Source organism: Natator depressus, chromosome 10 (assembly GCF_965152275.1).
Source record: "Natator depressus isolate rNatDep1 chromosome 10, rNatDep2.hap1, whole genome shotgun sequence".
Lineage (NCBI taxonomy): Eukaryota > Metazoa > Chordata > Testudines > Cheloniidae > Natator > Natator depressus.
In genome coordinates, this window is record NC_134243.1 from 8,560,617 (window position 1) to 8,582,990 (window position 22,374).

At 45.7% G+C, this 22,374-nt stretch overlaps 1 protein-coding gene across 1 annotated transcript in view; it reads left to right on the forward strand.

The window, feature by feature from the left end:
* MAP2K3 (mitogen-activated protein kinase kinase 3) overlaps positions 1-22,374 on the forward strand; it is a 53,888-nt gene that overhangs the window by 242 nt on the left and 31,272 nt on the right. The window lies entirely within an intron of this gene.

Here is a 22,374-nt window from a genome sequence, read left to right on the forward strand (position 1 = left end):
CCCCCCCCACCCTCCCTGCGCGGTGCTCCGCTTCTGGGCTACGGGGTCCCCTCAGTGGGCTCCCCGGGGAGTGGCCCTGCTGCGCTGGGGGTGCCCCCCGCCAAGTTCCGGGGTCCCCTTGTTCTCCATGCGGGGTGCTCCCCCTTCGGGTTACGGGCTGGGGGGGTCCCCCCAGTGCGCTCCCCGGGAGGTGCCCCTGCCGAGCTGGGGTACAGGCTGGGGGTCCTCCTTGCTGGCTGTATACCTCCCTCCTCTAGCCAGCATCGCGAGCTGGGTATATTCTGTCTTTCTCCCACTGCCCCATCTGCATCCATTGCAGAGTTGCCCTGCCAGCATGCTCTCTGGCTCTCCTCCTCGGTTACAGAGCTGCCCAGTGTGCGCCTGGTTCACCTAAAATCTTCTGCCCACCTCCTCATCCTTCTCCCCTGTAGCTGCATGGAGTTTAGATTGACTCTGCTCCAGAGCTCCTTGACTGAGTGCAATTCTCCAGCCAGTGGGGCAGATTTTGGTGTGTGCTCTGTCAGCAGGGTGCCTGGCCAGACAACTGCTGGCACCTGGTGCCTGATGCATGTTTGGACGTCTCACGTTGCTAGTTGTTTTTCCTTCCCGTCCTCCAGTAGAGGTGGGGGAGAGTATCTGCTACCTGCAGGTGGAATGTTGCTGCAGGAGACCCTCTATACCAGCGCTACTCAAAGTGGTGGTCCGCGGACCGGTGCCGGTCCGTGAGCCATCGGCTGCCGGTTTGTGTGCACATTGGGGAAAAAGAATTGCCGGTCCCCCACATCAGCTAGCTTGAGAAGCACTGCTCTATACAGGGCTGAGATTGGGCTGAGACTGTGGAGGATGGCATTAATACAATAGGAGCAGCCAAGAATCAAAGAAAGAGAGTGGGTGGGTGGGACGGACAAGGCTGGTTCATGGACAAGGGGAATGAGCAGCATGACGGATCAGATTTGCATGTGTTTTGATACTGCTAATCTGATTTACAGGAATATACCATACTAAGAGACCTTTAATGCAAGATGGATTCACAGTAGTGTTGGTGTTACTTGCTCACGGGTGGGGATGCCACCTGGGGAAACTTTTGCAGCATTAGCAGCCAGAGTTGTATCCTGGTCACAGTGAGTGTTATATCTGCAATTCCAGTTCTTCTTCTTTTTCAACACTTAGCCAGACGGTCGCCCGTAGCGATCATTCACCATTTGGTCCATTCCTGCGCAACTGCAAAGCTTGATGGCCTGAGAGTCCGACATCGGAACAGACTTGATGAACCCGTGTAATTCCAGTTGGATCAGACTAAATGTTTTCCCACTAGTATTCCAACTTGGGTGCTGTCTGAAAGCCAGGGGCCTGGAGGTGTGATTGGAGAAGGTGCTATGGCATTTCTGAAGCTCTGGGCTTCAAACGTGTTGAATATGGTGTCAGAGCATTCAGAGGGAGGGCTTTGCATTGGTCTCTTTCTGGGAGTAGAGAGAGAGAGAGACAAAAAACCTTTATAAGCATATTCCTCAGTCCTGACTCAAGCATTGAAATATGGATTGGATGGACTGTATATTACTTGAGTAGAGTTACATAAGCTGGGAAGATACCTGATTGTTGCCTAATCTTTCATGCGTAAATTACCTGTTATCTGCATACTTGCTTTACAGCCAGAAATTAATAGGTAGCAATAATTATGGCTCTTTTACTTTACCTCAATTATGTAGAATAGAATCTTTAAAGTTCAACTCTCTTGTAATCAAGTTCTTTGTAAAGAGCCTAGCAGGATTTTAGAGTAGCAGCCGTGTTAGTCTGTATTCGCAAAAAGAAAAGGAGTACTTGTGGCACCTTAGAGACTAACACATTTATTTGAGCATAAGCTTTCATAAGCTACAGCTCACTTCATCTGATGCCAGTCGGAGAACACTTCAATCTCTCTGGTCACGCGATTACAGACATGAAAGTTGCGATATTACAACAGAAAAACTTCAAAACCAGAGTCCAGCGAGAGACTGCTGAATTGGAATTCATTTGCAAATTGGATACAATTAACTTAGGCTTGAATAGAGAGTGGGAGTGGCTAAGTCATTATGCAAGGTAACCTGTTTCCCCTTGTTCCCCCCCCCCCCCCCCCCGCGCCCGAGTTCTTGTTAAACCCTGGATTTGTGCTGGAAATGGCCCACCGTGATTATCATACACATTATAAGGAGAGTGATCACTTTAGATAAGCTATTACCAGCAGGAGAGTGGGGTGGGGGGAGAAAACCTTTTGAAGTGATAAACACCCATTTTTTCATGGTCTGTGTGTATAAAAACATCCTCACTGCATTTTCCACTTTTATGCATCAGATGAAGTGAGCTGTAGCTCATGAAAGCTTATGCTCAAATAAATTGGTTAGTCTCTAAGGTGCCACAAGTACTCCTTTTCTTTTAGCAGGATTTTGGTTCTATATAAACAAATATGAAAGATTGGTTCCCTATTCCAAGGAATTTACAATCTAAGGCCTTGATCTTGCTGTCACTTACATAATTGCTTAACTTGAAGCAGGTGAGTAGTTCCATAGTAGTTAATGGGACTATGGGCGTGCACACACAAGTGTTTGCGGAATTGTGGCCGAAGATGTTAGAAAGCTGCAGATGATTTAAGTTGCTCATAGAAATACGCTGATTACAAACCTCAGTGCTTTGGTTTTACTGCACTAAGTTGCTTACTTGCTTTGGCTCAATTACTGCAGTAAGTTTGTGGCTGAATTAACAGACGAGTGATTTCCACAGATGGATCAACGGGGCAGTGTGCTTTGTCTGTCCTTTGTTGAGGTGTTGCATATGTTACAGTCTAAAACTGAGCAAGACTGACTCTGGCTTTCATTGGAAACGCTGGACTAAAATACAGTAACTAGGCCTACTGGTTAAACAGTCTGCTCAGCTGAATAACTGTCTACTAGAGACAGTATGAGATATAAAAACAACAAAATATTAGTTTTAAATGCACCCTGGTATATCAAAAGTAAGGGTTTGTATTGCAGTGCACACACCAGTTATCACTCTTTCATTCTGACATCAGTTTGTAGCTAAGCTGCGTCAGCATTTTCATATGCAATCTGATTAGTGATCTGCATCGTCGTTATGATGCAAAATCATTATTTTTGTGTATTTTATACTTTTTAGAAAAATGGGGAGTCAGGCCAGTTTGCCATTCAATCCCAAAGATTTAGTTGCAAGTTCTGGAGTAAGTGTCCACTCGAAGAACAGCATAGGCAAAAGTGCAATAAAAACTATGTTTATTATGACTTCATGACTGCATTATGTCAATAGATCTATGGGAAAGATGATAGCAACTGTTTTCCCCCCCCCCCCAAAAAAAAAAAAAAAAGAAAAAGAAAATCACTGTTGCAGCTTAGTTAACTTTGAATGTAAATTTCTGTGGATGAGAGTGGTGCAGGTACAGAGCAGTACCATGTGATGTAACTTCAATAGTGTGAAATAAAATTGCATGTAAAGGAAATACACAGGAACACCTGTCCCTCTAGTACTCCTGGCTTTTGAGCAGAGCTGTGTTTGATCTTTCACTGGACCTGGCATTGATTCTGAGTTCTGACACAGCCTGACTTGACGAGTGTATGTCTGTCAGGCCTTGCCAGATTTTCCCATGTGTCCTTGTTATATGCAGCTAACAAACGTGAGCAGGTGTCATGGACATTATTATTTGTATAGCTCCAGTGGTATGCCTTGTGCCTTACCGATGAGTAAGAAGATAAGCTCTCTACCCTGAGGTGCTTGCAATTCTAAATTAGGCAGCTAACATAATAAGAAATTACATTGGGCTGGGTTGAGGAGGAAAGAAAAGGGGGGAGGTGGAGAGGAGAAATTATTCCTGACAATTCTGGTGATGCCTTGCCTTGTTAAAGATGAAGAGGGTAAGAGGGGGCAGATCACCCCAGACCTGTGATTAGTGATGGCCAGCAGGATGAAGGCAGGAAGGGAATGCATGAGATTTAATTGCTGCTTCTCGTTTCTCACTGGAATAAACTGGATTTAGATTTTGGGGGACTTTTCTTCTCCCAGGATGATGCACAGGAAACTTGAAATCAGGGCTCATGTGAGTGGATGAACAACACGTAAATATGACTTTGTTTTAAATGACTGTGTCTGAAACGGGGGGAATGTGAACTTGAGTTTCCTGTTTGCTGTGTAACTGCGGTATGAATCAGCAGCAATATAATGGTTCTGAATGGAGCTGCTGACTCATATGCAAGGGAACATATGCTAGAACTTGCTTCCTGGATGGAAGGAGGTCAGCTATGCTGCTTAAAGAGGCAATAGTGAGTTGGCCTGATGGAAAGGGGAGGTGAACCCCTCTCTTTGCTTAGCAGCCTTTCTGTCTGATGGTGCTGAGAGTCTGTCCTCTACTGAGGAGCTGGATAAGACTAGGGCATGAGCTCAATACAGGAGAAGGATATGCAAGGAATCATGCACTTATTTGCAAGGTTCTTTGCCTGTCGGCAGATACTGACTGCAGGGAATATGCTTCCTTCAGAACATACCCATGCTTGCTTTGGGAAGAGCGGGTATTTTAAAATGATCCATATTTCAAAGCTGCTGGCTTCTACAGATTGACATTTCTAGTCTTTTGAGAAGAGCTGGTGCCTGCCTGAAATATAATTGCTGCTAATGTCCTTCTGGGTGCCCTTCTGTGACATAGAACATGTGCATGACCTGTTGCTTTCTAGTATGTATAGTTAAATTTTGAGTCCATTCAAGTATACTGATTACCCGGTTCTCTTATTGGTCTGAGATTGACAGCTCCATCTCTGTCCATATCATTTACCACCCTTTGTCTGATCTGAGCGTTTTCCTTGTCTGCTTCCTTTGTCTCCCCTTATGCTGCGATCTATGTTCGGATCAGCTGCCCAGTTAATTGACCAAGCAACTGCTTCCTCTGGAAATCTCTACTCCAGGGATTCTCAAACTTCATTTTAAGGTGACCCCCTTCTGACAACAAAAATTACTACATGACCCCAGGAGGGGGATCAAAGCCTGAGCCCCGCTGCCCCAGATGGGGGAGGGGGGCCCAGGCCCAAGGGCTTCAGCACCAGGCAGGGGACCTGTAACCTGAGCCCCACCGCCCAGGGCTGAAGCCCTCTGGCTTCAGCTTCGGCCAAGGGCTACGGGGCTCAGGCTTCAGCTTCAGTCCTGGGCGCCAGCAAGTTTAAGACAGCCCTGGCGACCCCATTAAAACAGGGTCGTGACCCACAGTTTGAGAACCGCTGCCCTACTCCCATCCCATGAGTGCTCAGCTACCGTGACTGCACACCCTTCTTTTCTCCTCTAACTTGCTTTGTACCTTTGAAATATAGGCCCTTCAGGACAGGAACTTATTGGTGGGTGAGCACTGCTTGCCTGTTGTCTGGTGACATGTTTGCTCTGCAAGAAAGGCTTAGTTTGATTAGACTGCACAGGCTCCCTTTCATTGACCATCATGGCATTAGATCACTGTGGCCATCCTATTGGGTAGGCTGAATTTCCAGAGTTCGCTTCTATTTGGGGAAACTCGCTGCATGGAGTCTGGCAGAGTCAGCTTCCTCTTGTCTATTGCTTCTGTTTCTTGGTCTTAATCTGATCAGGATATGAAACGGGGACCGTTTCTCTGTAACTCTCAAATGGAATAGCTACATATATCCCATTGCAGCTTTCAAAATTAGACTGTCATTTCTGTTTACTCATAGCATCGTCTTCTACCCCTGCAGTTTCTTTAGATGCTGTGTAACTTCAAACTGTTGCGTGTAACACTTGTGAATGGAATGATGTTGGGTGGGAGGCTTTGTCCAAACATAAACCCCTTGCGTGGACTATATTTAAAGCGTAACTATGCCTTCAGCTTTGCAATTGTGTATAATTCACCCTTCCATAGATTTAAGTGGGATGCTGTCACCGATAAGAGGCTCAGAATGTGGCTGGCTTTTTACTGTGCTTTGTTTTTGAAGTCCATGCTGCTCTTTGTTCTGAAAAGCAGATGCTTTAATTAAAAGAATTAAGGGGACATTTGGGTTCTAAAACTGGGAGGGGAGGTGGAGAGGGAAGCAAATAAGGTGTTTTTGTGTGTCCTGAGAAACAAAGGTCTTGGTTGATTTTCCCCAATAAGGTAGGTAGAAAGTTACAGTATTGAAATGAGGAGAAATGCAGTTATGACATCTGGAAGAGAATCTGTATGAGAACTGGACTTGGGGGAGTTTCTGTAGCACCAGCAACAAGGTAGCAAAAGCACATTCTTCTCTTTTGGTCTGAGATTCTCCTCTGAGACAGGAAGGAATGAGTGACAGAAATGTAAGGTGTCATGCATATGAGCATCTGCTTTTCAAACCCATCTGCTTTTACTTCCCTTTTCATGTACACTCATGTGAAGCCGTGGATGTGTCTTTCCTGGAGCAATGGCCCTCTATGTGGATTGCGGTTATTGTGGCTTCAAAATTAGATTATAAAAGAGAGGGTTAGCAAAAAAAAAAAAGTGTCAAATTTTTCTTTGCAGTGGGGCTTGAATTGAAACTAGACTTTTATTAAAAGGCAGCTGCATTTCAGAAGATACAGAAAAATCATCTGTGAATGAACTCCTGCTTTCCTGGCAATATGCTCCACTCAAGTGTGGGTAAATAAGTAGTGTGATTTTTAGTATTGACTCGTCCAGCCTGCATTTTTAGGGACTGCACCCTTTGCTTTGATGATTCACTTGTCTTCCATGTGGAATGCAGCTTGGTTAAATGGTTATGCAATTCAGTGGACTTAGATTCCTGAGCTGTCATGTGCAGTCCATACTGTTCCTACAGTTATTGCACCTGATAACACCCAGTTGCGGTAAAATAAAGGTCAGGCCAAAAATAAGGCATTCATATTCGAGGCTCGATCCAGGTTTTGCAGTGGGTCGCCTTATATATAGTGTATGCTTTAGTATGGAGTCACAATGGCGAATTTTAGTTCTGAACCTGCAAAAGCAGGAGCATTCCTATTTTTCAGTTTGATTGTATTTTAATGTAGTGTATGTGATTCATTTAACAACTATAAGGCATAGAGAAGCTCTCTCTGCACTCCTGATGACACTCTGTTGCACTGTGTCTATTGCCATTTCACAGACAGGAAGAACTCCTTTGGAGCCAGTAAAATATTTTGCTTAGACATCCCTGTATTTCTAATCACGTGTTGATCTGTTTTGCTGGCTGGCTGGATACTGCTTAATATTCATAAGGGCCAAACTTAGCCCGGGATTTTGACTGTGATACAGGTGAAGGTAAGAAGACTGTCTTAAGCATCTGTTTGGATCTGAATCCTTCCACTGCCTTTAGACATTGTTTAGGGCATGAGGACTGTACTGTCCCTTCCATCATGCTGTTCACTGGACTGATTGCCTTGTTGTGTCTCGAGTGGAACTTTTTTTTTTTTTTAACGGAGAACAGGTTGTTGGTCTGTCGGTCAACCCCGCCCTGGAGGACCAGTGGACTGCTTTTTGTCTGGCTTGGGTGGTCCTTCCAGGAGTTAAAAGCTCCTGCCAGCAGAGCTGTCGGGGTGATTGGAATGTGCACGAGCCTTCCAGTTGCACCAAGGTGCCATCCCCGGGGAAGGAATCTGTTATGCTGACCATTAGATACTCCTATTCTCTTCCCACCATGTCTGGTCAGAAAACAGCTCCCCTTCCTCCGCATCACAGTCTTCCTTCGCGTCTGGAGCATATGAGACATGAAGGCGTTGTTTTCGCTGCTAAAAACTTATTTTTCACCTCAGGGTAACTAACAAGCATGATCAAAGACCGGAAAGACCAGGCATGTTACTTTTTCCTCAAGGTAAACTCACCCAGGTCAACCCCAGGCAGGGTATAGTGCTGACCTTGTACTGTGTCTTCACTGTGTTTTTTACCTCAGGATAACACCTGCAGTAAAAAGACAAGTCCTAAAACAGCGCAGTCATGCTACATGTCAAAACACATCCCTTTGAAGCCCTTGAGAAGGGTAAACATTCAGTACAGTCTCACCGCTTTGCACGCAGCTGCTTTCATAACACTTTCTAAATGAGAAATATGAAAATATTTTTGATTCATTGGTTTTAAGGCACAAGATCTCCTGGTCTGACCTCCTGCATTGCCCAGGCTGGAATTCCTGCACGAAGCCCGGTGGCTGTGGTTGAACTAGGGCATATCACATAGAAAGACACCTGATGTTGATTTTAAAGATTCCAGGTAATAATAGCTAGGTCTCTTATATAGCACTTTTCATCAGCAGATCTCAGTACTTACCTTACAATACCCCATGAGGTATGGAAGTGCTATTTTCCCTATTTTTACAGGTGGAAAACTGAGGCTAAGTGACTTGCCCAAGGTCATACATGAAGTCTGTGGTGGAGCAGAGAATTGAACCTAGGTCTCCCATGTCCTAGGTTAGTGACCTAACCACTGGACCATCCTACCTGTCTAATGGAAATCAGTGATGGAGTTTAGACTCTTTTGGAGATTATCTTAATCCAAAACATTCCTCCCACCCCCAAAATTAAACACAGCAGATTCAAGGAGTTGTCTGATTTGTGCTCTCTCTACTCTGGGGTATGGCAGCAGCAGACTGGGAAGAAAATGACACCACATAACTACTTTTCCCGTTCTCCCTCCCATCCCCTTATGGGATGGCATCATGGCTCCACCTACCAGGAAGCAAGGAGAAGAAACTCTCTGTGATGTACAGTATAAAGGTGATTGCCCAGCTGGTGCCTGGTTTGGTAGAAACTTCCAGAGTGAAACAAGATGATGTGGGGTGCATAAAACAACTGAATTAGTTAAACGCACTATAACCTCCCTTCTTCCCTCCAAGGGTTCATGTGCACTAGGCCTTTTAGTTAACTGAGTGCCCTGATAGCATCTTTTGTAGAGGTTGGTGTGTAGACACTCCCCAAATATTTGTTACAAGCCACATATCTTAAAGCCTTAACAAGTTTGCCAGTTAACTGGATGTATTTTACAATCATGTTAACTCCAGATTTAAAAAAGTCTAGTGTAGACCAACAGAAGGCAGGATGGGGAGGAAACAAAACTCACCACAAGGTTACGTCACCCCCCCCCAAAAAACATTCTAATGCTGGAAAGAGATAAACCTCCACAGTGCACAATACAAGTAATTTCCCAGAAGAGGTGGCTAACCATAGGCTGTGGTTTGGCACCAGTGTCTGTCAAAACTGAGTCCAGTTGCTAGTGCCAAGTTCCAGGAGTGTGATGTCACAGTTGCACGTTTCCAGCAATGCCATGGCTCTCCTTGCCCAAGGAGCTGGTAGGAGTAGAGAGAGGTTAAGGCAACTGGTGATGCACGTCCTGTTTGTATACCGAGCTAATGTACTCTTGTTCGTCATATTGACATTGACGTTTTTGGCACCTTCTAGGGATATAAAAACAGTAATGCAACTTTTGATTTTTCAGGAGCTCTTTTTGGTTCCAGCAGATCATGAGGATGAATATCTGATTGGGGATGGGGGGACAGGTTGATACTGAGTCCAGGACACTAGATTTGGGTAAAGCATCAGGTAAAAGCTACTGCTCCTTTATTTTTGTGGGAGGTGGACACTGTGAGTGACGTGCAGGTGAAGGTCTCTTAACACTGGGAATTGAGCTGCAAATACTGTATTTCCCCATTGGGATCCAACATAGGATCGTGGTATCTTAGTCTTGGGGTAGAGGAGTGAATTTGTAAGAGATTTTGCCTATATCTTCCTTTCCACGGGTGTTAAAATGTGAGAGGATAAAATGCCCTGTGTGATTATACTGAGCCCTGGTCTATACAGTGTTCATACTGATTTGAACATATTTTGGATAGGGGGTGCTCTTTTTTTTTTAAATAGTGATCTAGCTAAGGCAGTTCAATCTCCTAGTTTGGGCATAGCTATTCCGATGGAAAGGTCCTTGTAGTCCAGTCAATTTATGAATAAGCATGCCAGTATATTTACTGGTATAACTGCAGTCCCCACTAATTGATTGTGCTGCTTTAACTAGATCTATTTCTGCACCAACACAGTTAAAGCAGCACAAAAAACGTGTGTGGACCAGTCCAGAGTAGCAGCGCATCCTGGGGTTCCTCTGGTCCAGTTGGAAGCCTCTGAAGTTTATTATAAAGGTGGTCAGGGCCTTGTGTGATTAGTAAATATAATGCACAATGGCAATTCAAAGTACGAGCCAAAGGCTGGGGAGGTGGTGATATAAGGGGGAAAATGTTCTGCTGTAAGAGCTGGCAGGTGGTCGTAATACGTTTGACAAATCATAAACGTGCTGGGTCAGGTAATTGCATGAGTCAACCGTGGGGTTGTCTGGGAAATATCTGCAAGTCTGGACTATTTGGCCTGATAAATATCGCTTCATGATGCATATATATGAACACCGTCTTCCTACGGACTTAATGGGGACAGCTGAAAAAGTTTTCCTGCATGGGTCAGGAAAATGCATTTCAGCAGATTCTGCAACAGGTGCAACTGCCTGTCAGGGATGCTCTCTGGGCTCCCTTGCTGTATCTGCTGATACTAATTGTTCAAGAACAGAAGACCCATATGTCCCCTACGTGGGCATCTGGCTGTCTGCATACCGCAATGCAGTCAAGTAGGTATCTGCTCTTACTGTCCACATCTTTCCATGCAGGGTTTCTCTGTGCTCTTAAAGCTAGTGTGATTATTCTGTCATTGAAGAGGAACACTTCCATTCGGTTAAGTGTCTCCTTTGTCTTTTGGATCAAGTTCTCTTCCCTGGAGCCATAGTGGTTGTCGGATCTTGCGAGCGGAGCAGGCTCAGACTCTGACTCCGTCAGTGCCCGGATGGGAGACCTGCAGGGATCAAAGCAGGAGATGGTGTTGATCAAGGGCACTTCTTCTGAGCCATTACGATACCAGTGCCTTAGCATCCTGTGCTTCTGCAGGGAGCTGTGATGAAAGGCAACGAAAGTGTTTCTTACTACTAAAGATGACGTGACTCTTTCTGCACGAGACCAATATGCTAACCCCACAGTCTGGCTAATTAAATTCCCTCTCCAGGCTGTGGTGGCGGCGGTCAGTTCCTGTCCTGGAGTGCTGTTGCGAATTGCATTGCAGCAGTGGGTGAAGTGGTCGTTACAAAATCCCTTGTTTACCTAGTGCTCAACTAATATTTGAAACCCTTTGAGATCCTTTGTAAGGTGTCCTAGAAATGCATAGCTGTGAGTTCTGCCCCCTCCACCCTGCCTCAGATGGCACAAATACAGCCATTTGACTGCATCCAGAAAATCATTTCCATTAGCAAAAGTTTCATCTTAATGACTTTTTTTTTTAAATGTCCCAGTGTATTGGCTGGCATACTAGGTCTCCCTGGCCTTGCTAGAAGTAAAGTTGGTCCACCATTTCTACCCAGCATTGCCTGTTTAAATCAGACCCTGTCAGCAGGCTGTCCTTCCTGTTGACTCCCTTCCCTATTGGTTGACAAGCTCAGTGTTCACAGAAACCAAATAAAGCAACAGTATAAAAGAGGATGCAAGCTGTGGTGATGAGTGGTGTGTGGGTGGAGGTGCTGTGAATGGGATCAGTGCAGGCCTGAGCGTAACAGCCTCTGCTGGAGTTTAGCTTTATCTCTCTGGCAATGTTTGGATTTCTTAAAGCTTGAGGCCATGCTGCTATTCTGGTTGATGGCCTCTCCCTGTGTTTTAATTACTTATGTTTTAATTACTCGAGTATACTGTGCTCTGTTAGGGGAGATTACTGGTCTCTGGCCTGCACATTCCATTCATTAACTCTTTATTACCTTTTCTCACTGGTTTATGGTCTCCAGCATTATTGAGGTGTAGAATGCCACAGCCGGCTTTGAGCAAGCTTGTCGCTTACCTCTCGGCATGCTGTGTGGTGGAGAGGGGCAATTTTTTAGATCTGAGAGAACTGGAACTGCCAATTCAATGCCTAGGGTGTTCCATTGGGGGCCAGGCATAGCCCTGGTTTCTTTGCCCTAATGTTGCACTAAAATCAGGCCCTTTCCCAATTGGTGCTTCTGTCACATACTTAGAGGGCCCTACCAAATTGTCAGTCATTAAAAATGCATCACAGAACGTGAAATCTGGTCTCCTCCTGTGAAATCTGGTCTTTTGTATGCTTTTACCTGATACTATACAAATTTCACGGGGGAGACCAGTGTTTCTAAAATTGGCGGTCCTAACCCAAAAGGGAGTTGCAGGGGGGTCACAAGGTTATTTTAGGGGGTTGCGGTATTGCCACCCTTATTTCTGTACTGCGTTCAGAGCCGGGCGGCTGGAGAGCAGTGGCTGTTAACCGGGCACCCCGCTCTGAAGGCAGCATCCTGCCAGCACCAGTGCAGAAGTAAGGATGGCAATATCATGCCATGCCTCCTTTACTTCTATGCTGCTGCTGCTGCTGCTGGTGGCGGCTCTGCCTTCAGAGCTGGATTCCCAGCCAGCGCTCTCCAGCTGCCCAGCTCTAAAGGCAGCATCGTCACCAGTAGCAGTACCCCAACCCCCCCCTACAATAACCTTTGGACCCCCCCCAACTCCTTTTTGGGTCAGGACTCCTAAAATTACAACACCGTGACATTTCAGATTTAAATAGCTGAAATCATGACATTTACAATTTAAAAAATCCTCTGACTGTGAATTTGACCAAAATGGACCGTGAATTTGGTAGGGCCCTACACATACTAAATAGATCTCAGCCACTGCCTTCTGTGAGCATCTGAAGTCTTGGGTCAGTAGCTGTAAACGTGGGCAGATGACTTGAGAATAAAGATGTTGTAGCAGAAGGTATCTTAATATAAGTACAGAAAACCTCAGCGTTACGAACACCAGAATTACAAACTGACCAGTCAACCACACGCTTCATTTGGAACCAGAAGTACGCAATCAGGCAGCAGCAGAGACCAAAAAAAAAAAGCAAGTACAGTACTGTGTTAAATGTAAACTACTAAAATATAAAGGGAAAGCAGCATTTTTCTTCTACATAGCAAAGTTTCAAAGTTGTATTAAGACAATGTTCAGTTGTAAACTTTTGAAAGAACAACTATAATGTTTTGTTCAGAGTTAGGAACATTTCAGAGTTAGGAACAACCTCTGTGCTGAGGGGTTCGTAACTCTGAGGTTCTACTGTAGGAGAAAGTTGTAAGTGAATTTTGTATGAATCCAAACTTTATTGGCCTCAACACATTCCTCATTTAGACACCCACCACATTCCTTCTCACGCTGGTTGTCCTTCTGCCACCATACAGTTGTCGTGTATATCTGACTCCTTTTTTTGTGTATGGAGCCCAAGTCACCAGGAAAGTTTGCACTTGAGTTTTGCCTTCACAAGGAGTTTCTTGTGCAGTGATTGTGGGTTTTCCCACTTGGGATTTTACACGTGGCTTCCCCTCAGTGAGCTCTGCCTGTAACAATTGCATGGAAGAAAGCCAACGTTTTTCCCTTTTAATCTTTAAAACTTTGACTTTTGTACATTCCATTCCATTCTACATTCCTCTCGACAGAATGGCCCCCCGTGGCACTACTGATTCTGGGCTTCTTTCATATGGGAGGCTTTTTTTTTTTTTTTAAAAAAGGAATGCCTCATATAGGGACTGCCAAGGGCTTCCAAGTGGCTGTAGGCTGCAGCCGAGAAAGCTGTGTTGACTCACAAGGCCTGTTAGACCTTGACCCAGGATATGAGCTGACATGTTGGGACTTGTCTGTCTGCCCCGCAAAAGCTATTTCCACAGAGCAGAGTGACAGTTGTTTGGATGGGATTTGATACAAAACCACCTGCAAAGCTTATAGCTTATTTCCACTTCACTTTGAGAAACACTCTGTGCAATTAAAATAAATTGATTTGAGAGACGGAAGCAATAGGTGCAGTAAACCGTGACACTGACACAGTGAATTGTGTTGCTGTCTATCCTCTTCCCCTATCTAGGATAACCTAGTATGACCTGGCTCTGCCGCGCAGGCTGTGACGTTGGCATTTGGAAACTCGCCGTTTGAGGGCTGAGGTATCTTTTCATGGACATGCACTTAGACCAGGGGTGGGCAAACTTTTTGGCCTGAAGGCCACATTGGGGTTGCGAAACTCTGGAGGGCCGGGTAGGGAAGGCTGTGCCCCTGCCCTCAATCCGACCCCTGACTGCCCTGACCCCTAACCACACCTTTGCCCCCTGACATGCCCCCTGGGACTCCCAAGCCTAGCCAACCCCCCCATTCCCTGTCCCCTCACCGCCCCACCCAGAACCTCTGCCCCATACAACCGACCCCTGACTGCCCCCTGGAATCCCTTACCATGCCGCTCTGAGCAGCAGGAGCTTGCAGTCCCACCGCCTGGCTGGAGCCAGCCACACCGCCCAGAGCACTGCCCAGCAGGAGCGGTGGGCCAGAGCACTGGTGGCATGGCGAGGTGAGGCTGTGGGGGAGGGGGAACAGCAAGGGAGGGGCCGGGGGCTCACCTTCCCGGCCAGGAGCTCAGGGGCCAGGCAGGATGATCCCGTGGGCCAGATGTGGCCCGTGGGCTGTAGTTTGCCCACCTCTGACTTAGACCCTGATTCACCAAGGACTTGAAGCACCTTCAAGCACGTGAGCAGTGCCATTGACTTTGATGAGACTACTACTGTCCTTAATGTCACGCCTGTGTCTAAGTACCTTTCTGAGTTGAGGACTTGTTCTCTTAATTCTTGTCGCCTCATTGCTGGTGGGGTACGTGGGCCAAGCTGGTCACCTACCTCTTTCATTATGACCTGGTAGCATTATTTGTTCAATGGTTCGGATTAATGCCTGTAACCTGTCAGTTGTTGAATACAGAGCTTTGTATGTGAGAATGGAGATGCTGATATCCTAAGGTGAAGGCCAGTGGCTGCTTATGGAGAAATGGACCAAGTATCACCTGTTCCGTTTTTTTCTTGCACCCCCGCTATCTCCTCAATGATATGGGAATTCTCCAAACTCCGACAGCTGACGGGGGGGTAGAGAAATCCCTCTTGAAAGGTTTGTGGGGAACCTGGGGGGTAAGCAGGAATTAAAACTAACTCTTGTTTTCTCTATTATGCATAGAGCCAAATAGAGCTTAGTGTATAACACTTGACAGAGCCTATTAAAGTGTCTGTGCGTACAAGCCAATTGGAATATAGTGGGGACCTGGAAATTTAGTCACTGTTGGTTTGATATGGGAATGGAGGAAATACAGTGTCTAAGATATAACTACTAGTGTAAATGGGGAGGGAGTTATTCAAGATATTGTCCGTTCTAAATTAAAGAGAAATGTAATGCTGCATTGGTCTGTCATCTTCCATGGACTGTCAGTTCAGCATCCCAGTTTGAATTCTTTTCCTCTATAATGTATAATCAAAGCCTCCCACTGGATTGAAATGATGATGCAGCCAGATGCAAATGAATATAGTTTCTCCTCTGAAGATGTACTTGGGGTTATGTCCAAAGAAAAGTAGCAGCAATTCGTTTGGTAGATTGACAGTGAAAGCAGGAAAAAATCCTCTGTACCACAAAAAGAACAGGAGGACTTGTGGCACCTTAGAGACTAACCAATTTATTTGAGCATAAGCTTTCGTGAGCTACAGCTCACTTCATCGGATGCATTCAGTGGAAATCCACTGCATCGGATGAAGTGAACTGTAGCTCACGAAAACTTATGCTCAGATAAATTGGTTAGTCTCTAAGGTGCCACAAGTCCTCCTGTTCTTTTTGTGAATACAGACTAACACGGCTGCTACTCTGAAACCTCTAGTACCACTGTTAACTAATGACGACAGGTTTCAGAGTAGCAGCCATGTTAGTCTGTATTCGCATTCAGTGGATGCATCTCCCCACTGTGTTTTCCACTGAATGCATCTGATGAAGTGAGCTGTAGCTCACGAAAGCTTATGCTCAAATAAATTTGTTAGTCTCTAAGGTGCCACAAGTACTCCTTTTCTTTTTACTGTTAACTAAGACTTTCACTTGTGGTGAGCTCTGTCAGGCTTGTGTTTCTTCTCAGCCTGTCCTGGTTGGAGAAGGCTGCCTTAGTGAGAACAGAATCAGACAACTGATGGTCACCTCCTTGCTCCTTGAATCTCTGGAGTTTCATGCACAACTATACTTGTTGCTTCTGGCAGGCTTTCTTTTACTGCAGGACCCATTTGCCTGTGAGAGTGAGCTGGACTCACGGATCCCAGGGGGCGTCTGCAAAGCCAGCAGTTAAACCAAAACGTGTAAACTGTGTGTTGAGCTGGAGTGTTGAGAAGCAATAACCACAGAGTCCAATGATGCCACAGTTATGACCCCAGAGGGGGAAACTTTCCTCTAAATGCTCCATGCAGCTGCCTGCCTTGTTCTCAGACTGGAAATTGCTTTTTCTGAAGAAGAGCCTGACTGTGGTCTCTGGGCCAGACAGAACACCTGTGTTTGTTTTCACTATGCCTCTGACCTCTGTTCAGGGAACACAGCTGCAGATGGGAAAAGTTTGCTTATTTCACCCAGCTCCATTTGCTACAGCAGGTGTCCAGTCAGCTTTAAACTTGCAGCAAAGATGAAAATCCCTCTCTGCCTGTCTGGAAGGATTCAAGATATAAATGAGCTGCTGGCTTTTCTGACTCTCCATGGCTAGCACCTCTGTGCTTGTGTACCTTTTTGGTCTAGGAGCAAGGTGTGAGGCAGGGAGAGAGAGGATGCATAGGACTTGCTTTTCTCTTAGTCTCACTTGCCTTCGCTTAACAATTAAGATGCATTTGGGCTGGGATTGCTTTCCAGATCTTTGTCTTGTGGCTGCATGCCAGCCCCCTTTCTGCCTCCCTCCCTCCCCCCCCCCCCCCGAAGTGTGTGTGCAGCTGGGTCAGTGCAGCCTGTCTTTCGGTCCCAAGTTTCATAATTCTAAGAATATTTTACTCTTTAGGGTTAGCTGTTTGATGCCATTGCGCAGACTAGAGGCTGCATGAGGGTAATGAATCTACCAGCTGGGGCTCTGTATTGCCTGACTAGACCTTGCACCACAGAGCTGAGGGGTTGGGTTCTGGAGTCAGCTGCTTCAGAAGCCTGTCAGCACTGGGCATGCTTTTACCCATGGCTGGGTCTGCATTAGGAAGATACTTAACTAGGTCTATGTGCGAGCTTCAAGCAGGGGGACAGTGCCCAGCTGGATGGGGAGCGGTATGAATAGGAGAGGTAGGCAGGTGGTTTAGTGCTGTGTGCCTCTGTAGAGCAGTCACCGACGTCCGCTTGAGTCTGAGTCAGAGCACTTCTGTTTGTGGGAGGAAGCGTAGCCAACGCTGCTGCTCTGAGCAGGCCCTTTGGGAAAGGGATCTCCTGCAAGTGCCTTCCTCTCAAGGACTGAGAACTAGCTTGAAAATCCGGCCACAGAAATGGGCGTTGATGTAAGGAGTCATCGAAAGAGCTGAAGATGCGGATGTGCGTGGCTGTCCTGTGTCCCGTGAGCTGCGCTTGGCTCTCTGCCTTGAGCCTTGGTGCATTTTTAAATGCAAGCTGAGACATTATCTGCCATTGCCATGCATCTGGTCATCTTATTGAGCTTTCGTATAAGCCCTTGTTGCAAATTCTTAGCACATATATAGCAATGTTGCATATTTAAGGCATTGTACAAACACCAGCTAGTGGTTCCTCATTTCATCTCCTCCTAGAGGGGTGACTGGTCTCCATTATAAGTGGGAAGCTTCCTCACAGCTCTGGGTCTGATCCTGGTGGTATGATCACAGCCCTGTGTAGGCCATAGTCCTGCAGCTGCAGAACCAGCCCTGTGCTTGAGAATCTCAGCTTGCATTTAAAAAAACAAACCCACAACCTTTTTTTTCCCCAGCGCTTGTGGTTGTGCAGGTAACCTGGACACTGGGACTGTAACCAGTGCAGTGGTGTCTTCCTGGAAGTCAGATGGACCACACCAGTAGCTCAGACAGGTATTATCTGGTCCATGCATCTCAAAGGGGGATTAACTCAGACTTAAAGCAGGCAATTTAAATGTCAATATTGTGAACTACTTTACAGCTGGTCACATTCAGCAGGAACAGCTGCTAATGTGCTTCTCCCACAAATCCGGTGCTGCGTCCAGGTCCCCAAAGCTCCAGCTGAATCTGCCAAAGTCCCCAGGTTTCCCCTGACTTCAAGCCCCTGCACTGCAGTCAGGCATCGTCAGTACAGTGATCTGTTGTATTGAAAACTGGGAATGTGGGCACGGCATAGCATAGATTTTAATATCCAAATAACTAACCCAGAGGTGACTGTATTTTCATATTGGATTCACTTGAAAGCCTGCATATAAATAGAGCTACTGGAGAACTTCTAGTCCGCCACACTGATGTGCAGCAGAATCCACAGGCCTTGCTGTGGGATTGAGGTGCAGCTTGCCGGAGCACATGAGACTTCGACTATGACCCATTGATTGTTGGATTTCCTTTGCATGGGGCACTTTCAGACCCTAGGGGGCGTCAGTGTTGCATATGTACAGAGGAAACTGTGGCTGCCTAGTCAGTGTGCTAAGTGCATATTACTGTAGACTGTTAGAAGCCCAGCACAGTGCAGCATCTTGTAACACTGGGGATTGTCTGGCTGGGAATAGACTGTTCTCTCTGTTACTCGGCTGTAGGGAGGCACAGAAATGTCTGCTAAGAGGAATGTTACTTCATCAAGCTAGAACACTGGATTTTTTTTGTAGGATAGAGAAATGTTAAGAGGTTTGATTAAAACCAGACCCCCTTTCCATAACTAGAGCAATTTTTGGGGGGCTGGATTATGGTCCTTTCTATGAAACCTTTCTGCGCAGTTATGGGTTCTTGAATGCAGCCAACTTGATATAGACATGGAAGCTGAATTTTCTGCTATGCAGTCTCTAAGTGACCATGAAATTTCCCAAGTGGAACTTTTAGTATTTTAATTGCAAGGTCTTTATCCCATCAAGAGTTTAAGGAGTCTGTATGGTGTTGGTTTCTTCTCTTGCTGAACTCCGCTTGGCTGTTTAACCCTCCATCCGCCCCAGCCTCCTAGATAATCAATTCCTACTTCTATCGTGATAGCACCTAGCGGCTCCAATCTTAGACTCCATTATGCTAGGCCCTGGACACACACACAACAAAAATACAGTCCCTGTCAGTTTAGTCTAAACATTCCTTTGTTTGGATATAGAACTGGATGAAATTTTTGGTCAAAAAAGTGCAGATTTGGGTCCACCAAAAGATTTCATGAATCTGTCAAATTGGCCAAATTATTCCACTTGAAAACGGGAAATTTTGACATAGTTTTGACATTTCTGAAACAAAGCTTTTTACTTTTTTAAATAAATAAAACAATTAATATTCCAAACAAAAAGTTGTTTAAAATAAAAAAAAAAAAATCCAAGACAAAACAGTCCCCCCCCCCCCCCCCGGCCATTAGTCGAAAAAAATGTTTTGGATTTAAATAAATGTTTAGTTCAACTCCAAGCTAATTATTTTTAACTTTTTGCTTAGTGAACTGAAATACTGGTTATTTGCACAGCTCCTGTTGGCAGATCTGTGTAGCATTGCCTTATGTTTATTTTAAGGGATTCTTAATCCTTTCCCTTCCCAAACATTTAAGAGGTGGGAAAGGGACCCTTCTTACCATGCTAAAGTTGTTGGTGTTAAGGGGCGAGCTATTACTATTTTCTCTGATTTCTTTCAAAAGCCCTTGCATCTTCCATACGTGTCTTCAGTTATCCTTGATTAGGTATTAACCTTGACTCAGTATTTCCAAAAGTATATTTGTCTACAGCTGTCTAGAGGGGAAGGGTGATGGAACAGGCCTTTGTTGGGAGGGCTGTTTTAGATCACTGCTGTGTTTAGGGTGTGCTCTTCCACTTATTGAGGGTTGCTGATGTACAGGAGATAGCATGGACTCTGAAAGCCAAGAAGACTGCAGTGTCGCCTTCTGGTTAGAGCAGATTGAGTCAGGACCCCTGCTTTGTATTCCCAGCTCTGCCATGGATTCCGTTGGGCAAGTCCTTTTAACCCACCCGTGCCACAGTTTACCCATCTGAGAAATGGCGAAATAACTTACCCACCTCATGTGGATGTCATGTGGCTAAATTAATGTTAGTAAAACACTTACAATGCCTTTTGTTCAAGGGTCTAACTCAGGTGGGCAAACTTTTTGGTCAGAGGGCCACATCGGGGTTCTGAAATGGTATGAAGGCTGTGCCTCCCCAAACAGCCTGGCTCCCACCCCCTATCCGCCCCCGACTGCCCCCCTCAGAACCTCTGACCTATCCAACCCTCCCTGCTCCTTGTCCCCTGACCGCCCCCTCCCAGGACCCCCTGCCCCTAACCATCCCCCCTGCTGCCTGTCCCCTGTCTGCCCCGACCCCTATTCACACCCCTGCCCCCTGGCAGGCCCCCCAGGACTCCCGCACCTATCCAACACCCCCCCCCCCTCCCCCGAGTGCTGGCGGCACAGTGAGCAGAGTCTGTGGGGGAGGGAGGACAGCCAGCAGGGGAGGGCCTAGGGGCTAGCCTCCCTGGCTGGGAACTCAAGGGCCAGGCAGGACAGTCCCACGGGTCGTAGTTTGCCCACCTCTGGTCTAACTGCACGGTATTAAATGTTGGATGATGAACGTCAAGTTACTTTGCGTCCTTTGTGGTGCGGGAGTCTGCAGCGCATTCAAACCTTTGGACTGGGAGTTTGTGTAAATAATATCTGTCTCACTAACTAAAACATTGACTGAGACTCTTCTCAAGTTCCCCACATCCACTAAGGTCGAAGTTTTCACAGCTTCGGGAATGAGACACGAGAGAGTAGATTCGGCGTTTCTGTTCATTGTCTCATAACACAAAAACAAGGGGACATTCAATGAAATTGAAAGTGTTAACTTCAAAACTGATCAAAGGAAATGCTTTTTCACACCAAGTGTAAATAGACAGTGGAACTCATTGCCACAGAAAGTTGTTGAGGCCAAGAACTTAATAAGATTAAAAGATGAATGGGATGTTTGTATGGATAACAAGAACATCCAGAGTTGTTATAGTTATTGCTAAAAGTTGGAGAAGGGATACTAAACTCCATGCTTCAGGAGCTTGTGTCAGTCTCCATGTTAAAGATCAGGATGAGACCAAGTACGAGCGGCAGATTATCCCACATTTTCCTCTTAAATCATCCAGTGCTGAACAATGTCAAAGATGAGACTGGATTAGATGGATCTCTGTTCTCATCCAGTTTGGCAGTTCCTGTTTTAAGAAACTTTGAAAATCTCAGTCTGAATCTATAGCCTGCGGTGTAAATCCCCCCTCCCCGCCCCAAACATCCTCAACGGTCCTTCTGGGCCATGTTATAAACACTACTTAAAATTAGAGCAGCCTTGTTAAGTATGTACAGTTATCTCCATCTCTGACCTTTCTTCCTTCCAGTGCACGTGGTCCAGCATAGCCTACACAATTAGTGAATATTTCATGAGTGAATCAGGCAGGCGTGTATTTCTATTATTAGCTTAAGGTAAAGAAGGAACTCGGTGCAATATCTTTCCTAGGCTGACTCGTGATGGAAACAAATCAAGCTTTGATAGGCACGTGCTTTTAAGCTAAAGAGCAAGTACAAAGCTGGCTTTGGTTGGCCTGATCTGAGGGATGGGAGAGAATAAACATGCTTTGGCCCCTATTTTTACATACACTTGTGCAAAAATATTGAGATTTCCCCTGCAGCCTCCAACTCTTTATTTACAAGTACAGTCCGTACAGTGATTTTTATTTCTGAGATGCCACCAGGGCTGTCATCCTGGAATGGCTGTCATCCTGGCATTGTAATGGAACAATGTTTGCATTATTTGTTGTGGTAATAGTTGTCAGAAGCGCACAGCAATTTGGATGTCACCTGCTCTATAAATAAATACAAGCATCTTTCTTCCCCTTGCACTCTGCGCACACCCCCCGTGGACCAAAAGCAATGTCTGCTTTCTTCAATGCAACGACTGCATGATTTGGTGCACCTTCATCTTATTAACTTTAAACAAGCCCTTTGTTTTCCCCCACCACAGAGTTATTGTCATGGCAGTCAGTTGCAGTTCTTCCCTACAGCAGCTGGCACTTGCCTGCTCCAAGGAGCTTCTGTCGCATTGCTGACACAGGTTGCAGTGCGGGCCGGACTCCAAGCTGGCATGCAAAGCTCCGATAGGTGAGGTGAATCACTAGGAGGGCAAGGCATTTTCCATGAACAGAGATTTCATAGTTGGACAACGGTGTGTATGCTAAGACACAACCCTGAACGCTACATTTTTGGTTTAAAAAAAAAAAAAAAAAAAGTTAGGTGCATTGTCAGGTTCTGTTGCAGTATGTCTTGAATTCAATGAAGCCCCTTTAAGAAGACCGAAGTGGAGACATAAGCAATCACACAGCTTTATGTTTATAAGCCTTGTCCTTGTCTTGCATTTTCTTTCTTCTTTTGATTAGTTCTCACTGTTTGCATC